At 34.9% G+C, this 5,798-nt stretch overlaps 1 non-coding gene across 1 annotated transcript; it reads right to left on the bottom strand.

Annotated features, from left to right (window-relative positions):
• Positions 1-5,375: 5,375 nt before the first annotated feature.
• LOC145583573 (small nucleolar RNA R71) lies at positions 5,376-5,482 on the bottom strand. The gene has a single exon (XR_014100208.1). It is a non-coding gene; the product is annotated as a small nucleolar RNA R71 (small nucleolar RNA).
• Between the last annotated feature and the right edge of the window lie 316 nt (positions 5,483-5,798).

Consider the following 5,798-nt stretch of genomic DNA (forward strand, 5'->3'; position numbering starts at 1 on the left):
TGGCATTAGTAGTGCTACTAATGGCGTTAATGATTTTCATAATCATGAATAAATGACGACTCAAAGTTTCCGGCACGGAGTGTACAAGGTTCGAGTTGTGCTTCAACTTAACATTGTGTTTTATTCGTAAATTAGAAGTACAAATTGTAAGAGTTTTGTGTAGTCCGAAATTATAAATAAACATCACTTGCATTCATCTCTAATTATTACGGTTGTTGTTAGCATAATTAAATTTGTTATTATAATTATGAAATCATGCAAAATTTATTAGTTGATTGAAAATAAAAAAAAACGGAATTTTCACCATATACCACTGAGTTTTAACTTAATTCACCATATACCACAAAAAACTTTCTAATGCACCATGTACCACTGAGTTCCTGTGAAATACCACAAAATACATTTTTGTATAACTGTCGTTAGTCTGTCGTTTGGGGTATTTTACTAATTCACCATATAACCATGTGTAGGGAATATTTCAAGCCATCCCATACTTGAGCCCCACTGTGATCATACACTTAAGCATGGTGGCGTCCAAAGGGAAGGAAGCTAGAGTAAAAGAGTCGCCAACAAGTTTTAGGAACTTGTAAACCGTTCAAAGGGTGAAGGTTACACCCCTTAACGATCCATGAGATCATCAACTCCAATAGGCCTGGAACCATGACTGGTGTTCGGGGATGAAGGTACAAATCCAACCTAAAAGAGATTGAACCTGCCCTAATAATAGGCCTCTACTTTATTCTTCTCGTATTCATGTGCGCTTTCTGACTAACATGCAACCAATAGGTTAACCCTAAACCTGTTTATCTATGTTGGTTGAATATTAATGCACAAATAAAACTATTATTGGCGATCACTTGAATTATAGTCATATTAACCTAAACAAGATTATTAATTATCTTATTAAGCGTGATTACAAGTACAAATTCCCTTTAAACATGCATAAAAGGCGTGATCAAGCAATAACAACAATAATAAACATCAAGCAACATAATAATCAATCATAATAATCATAATTATAAAAATAATCATAATAACGCTACAGCATAATAATAGCAAGATCCTAGGCATGATACTAGCAAGATTAATAACAAATCCTAGCATGTCACTGATACTAACATGATATTGATATGATATTAGAAAACATAGGAAGCACCATAAACATGATACTAGAAAGAAATAATAACATCCTAACATGATGCTAGAAATGAATAAATAATAAACATGCTTTCTACAAGAATAGAGCAATAAGACTACATAATTTGATGCCTCGTACCTCTTTCTAATAACAAAATACACGCGTTAGTAACTTCAAGGAAAAGTATAAATAAAACAATTAAATTAAATAATTGAAATAGGAATTTGGGACCAAACCCTCAGAAATTATAACCTTTCACGTCTAGGGCGAAGGCAACTTCGAACTTGGCTAGGTGTGTCTAGAACCAATGTATGAGGAATTGTGTTTGAGGGAAGGTTTAGAAAAAGAATAGAGAGAGAAGGAAAGCTTCTAGCTTTAGAGAGAGAAATAGAGAGATGATTTGTTGATTGTAGATGATTGAAAAAAGGAAAGATATGACCTCTATTTATAGGAAAAAAGAGAGTCGAATAATAAGAAAAGAATCTGGATTCGAATCGAAATAAAACTCGTCGGTCATCAGTTTTTGCGAATTTTGTTTTTATCATAACTTTTGATCCAGAAGTCCAAATAAGGCATATAATATGTCGTTGGAAAGCTATTGAAGTCTACTTTCCAATCCAATTAAAATCAGATTAAAATATTTTGTATCTAAAAATATATGGCCGAAATAGTGGGACGGTGTCAGTTTTAGATAGAGTTTCGTATTCCTTTCATATCTTTTTCGTTATAACTCAAAATTAATATTATAATATATCATTGGAAAGATAATATCAAGATCTATCCAAACATATAAGATTTGGATAAAAATTATGAGGCACGAAAATAATATCTGACTGTCTTTGAACATCTTTAAATTCGAATAAAATTAAGACTTAAAAAAGGAAAGTTTTTATTCAATTTCAAACTCTTTGATGTTATCTTTTCAAAAAGGATAATTAAGATCTTTTAGAAACTTATGGAAGCTTCTAATAAATCCTAATTAGTTTAGGAATAGAATTAAACCTTTGGACCCTCCACATGATCATTGGGCCGTAGATAAAATCCGGTTTGAGCCTAGTTTAGTATTTTGGCCATAACTTCCTCATTATTCATCGGAATTGGGCTTATAATATATCGTAGGTTTTTTCAAGCCCCATCCAACCACACTATTATTGGACCCATATCATGGACCAAACTAAACTGGAATGCACGTTTTTCATATATAGGGTAAGAAAAGAAATATTTTCAAAAACAGAAAGAAGAGATATTTTAATAAAAACATCCTCATCATTAGACTTTTCACACTTTCACCTCGTTCGATAATCAAATGACGTGAAAGGTACTCACCACTGGGTTTGGTTTTGGAGAGACACATTTGGGTGTCTACACCATGTTTATAAAGTTATTTTACCATATTCCATTAAATTAAAAGATATTTCACCATATACCTAGAATTTGCAACGGCTATTTTAATTATTGCATCTACTATTTTTTCCTGTTTCACTACTCTTTTCTTGAGCTCCTTCAACATACTCTCATCTATATGACATTGTGTGTCTATACTTCCCCTACTTTGAAATTCATAACCCAAACGGACATTTGCTCGGCATTACCCTTGCACCATCGAAATTTCTCTCATATATCACACTTATAGTATAAATTTTATGGATATTTTGCCGAATCACAGCTCCTTGTGGCAAATTTCTTCCCACATGTACAAGCTTTGTTTGGCATATGCATATTCGTAAGATGACGATGATGATTTCGAGTGTGTTGACATCTTTGAAAATGCTTTTAGAAGGATGAAGTGTTTCTTCAATCCCTCAAGTATTATGTTTATATACATAAACTATCCGTTGTAACTGTCAACGACCAATTTTTTTTTTAAAAAAAAAATAACCGTTGTAATTTCTGGGTATATAGTGAAATATCTTTTAATTTAATAGTATATGGTGAAATAACTTTATAAACACGGGTATATGGTGAAATAGTATAATACCCCAAACGGCAAGCTAACGACAGGCTAACGGCAGTTACCAAAAAAGGTATTTTGTGGTATTGCACAGGAACTCAATGGTATATAGTGAATTAGAAAGTTTTTGGTGGTATATGGTGAATTAAGTAAAAACTCAATGGTATATGGTGAAAAAACCGTAAAAAAAAAAGGTATAAAAATAGGGGATCAAAATTTGGTGTCTACACTGATGTGTTCATTATATATATATATTTATCCCCGTCCCTTGGTCGTAATTAGTAGTGTTTTTGGCTCCTACAAGCCACTTTTATTACTAATTTGTGTTTTCCAGTGCTTTGGTAGTTTTGCTTGAGTTTTGTAGGAATTTGCGTACGTGGAGCATTTTCCCGGGTTTTTCGAGGAGCATCTACAAGTATTGAAAGACCGCGACCACGTTCGATAGCCCAAGACCGATTGGAGGTAGCAAATCGGTGACTAAGGGCTCAGTTTTGGAGATATGAGGCGTTTGGGCCAAGTTGGTGAGCCCAAGGAAGAGCCTCGAGGCCCAAGAAGCCTCGCCCGGACCACTAGAGCTCCGCCCGAAGGCGCGCCCGGCCGGGCGGGGCGGAGCAATACCTTGTAGGGACCCGCGCCCGGATCACGCGCCCGACCGGGCGCGAGAAGATATCTAAGGCAAGGGAGGCGGGCCCGGTCGGGCGAGCCACTGCCCGGCCGGGCGCGAGAAGACATTTGAAGAGGAAAAGGCGGGCCCGGTAGAGCGAGCCACTGCCCGACCGGGCGCGTGTTTTCTTTAGGGAGTTTAGTTTTCCGTTTTACTTTTGTTTTAGCGGAAATCTTCTTGCTTAGTATTAATGCAATTTTAGGAGACAAAATTTGGAGACTTCTTCATAATTCTCTTACTCTAGTTTTTATTCTCTTCCTTCTCTCTACTCAACTTTCTCTCTCTAGACTTTTATTCTCTTTCTTGTTCCTCAACTCTATTGTAATTCCGCCGTCTTGGTACGATTTCTCTCTTAATTAATCTCAGTATTTTATTCATTCTATTTTTCTTTCATGTCTTGTTTAATTATTATGTTTTGCTTAATTTTAATTATGTCTGAGTAGTTTTCCTTCTAGGGTTTTTGGGGATCTAATAAATAATATGAAAGGGTAATTTTATGATTGTTGATCATTAATGCTTAATTGATTTCCTATTGATTGTTTATATGCTATGCAATTAGATTTGGCCAGGTTTAATTGTATGAGTTTAGCAATATTGATTCGAGATTCGAGAGATGAGAATTGATGTTTAGGCTTAGTTTCAATAGGCAGATTAATTTATAAATGGTTAGGTCGAGATTCGAAAGATGAGATTTAATACCGGTAAATTAATTATGTGATTGTAATACGTAGCGAAAGCCCTTTATGATCTGATTAATTAATGCATTGATGATTGATTATTGTGTTTTACCCTGGAATATTGTTTATTAGTGAACCTATGCCCTAGGCTTTATTATTATTGATTTCTTCCTTAATTATTCTCTTTACTCATAATCTTCGTAGTATAGTTTATAATCACAACAAATATTGGTTACTTTAATAATTTGGATTATAATAATTAATTAGGAATAGAAAGACCAGTTTCCCTGTGGATTCGACCCTACTTCCCTATCTACTTTAGCTAGAGGACTTAGGTAATTACTTTTGATTAGGTGATACGACTTTAGCCTGTCAAAATTTTGGCGCCGTTGTCGGGGAAACGGTTTTATTTTTACTTCTGATTATTTTTGTAGTCTAGATTATTATTTTTATTTTTATTTTATTTTATTTTTTTCTCGTCTCAGAGAACGCAAGTTCTTTGAGATAGTTTCTCATATTTGTTTGTTTAGTACAGATCAGGAATCAAGCATGAATCCACCGCCACCACCTCCACCTCGCAAGCTTAGCGATTATTCGCAGCCGTCCCTGACGAATTTTCCACATCTTTCTCCTACACCAAATCTCGAGGGAGTGCAATTCGAGATCAAACCCCAGTTTATTACTATGATTGAAAGAAAGCAATTTAGCGGAGCTAAGGGTGAAGACCCAAATCTTCATATTGCAGATTTCTGTCAATATTGCAACACCATTAGACAAGCTGGGGTCACACAAGACTAAATCAGGGAGATTCTTTTTCCTTTTTCTTTGTGTGGTAAGGCTAAATTATGGTATAATGGATTGAATAGAACTGCACTTGGTATTACTGACTGGGATACTCTTGTTTTGAATTTCTATAATAAATATTATCCTGCAGAGAGGACAGCTTTGTTAAGGAGTTCAATCCTAAATTTTTCCCAAGAAGCGGATGAATCTTTATATGAAGCTTGGGAAAGATTTAAGGATTTGCAGAGAGAATGTCCCCATCATAAACTAGAACAGTGGCAGATAATCCAAGCTTTCTACAATGGGCTTGGATATAATTCAAGAATGATTTTGGACTCTGCAGCTAACGGAAGATTTATGAATTTGGATGTGAATATATCGAGCAATGTTGTCGAAGAGATGGCTATTCATAATTCCCAATATGGGAATCCCAGAGGATTTGCAAATAAGGGAAAACATCAAGTCGATTCTATATCCTCTTTGCAAGCACAGTTGTCTTCTATTAGCCAGAAATTAGACAATATTAATAATTCTAATTCATCTTCCGTTGCTAATGTTTCTGCTATTGGTACTAACCCTATAATA

Source organism: Chenopodium album, chromosome 15, assembly GCF_948465745.1.
Source record: "Chenopodium album chromosome 15, dcCheAlbu1.1, whole genome shotgun sequence".
NCBI classification, from domain to species: domain Eukaryota; kingdom Viridiplantae; phylum Streptophyta; class Magnoliopsida; order Caryophyllales; family Amaranthaceae; genus Chenopodium; species Chenopodium album.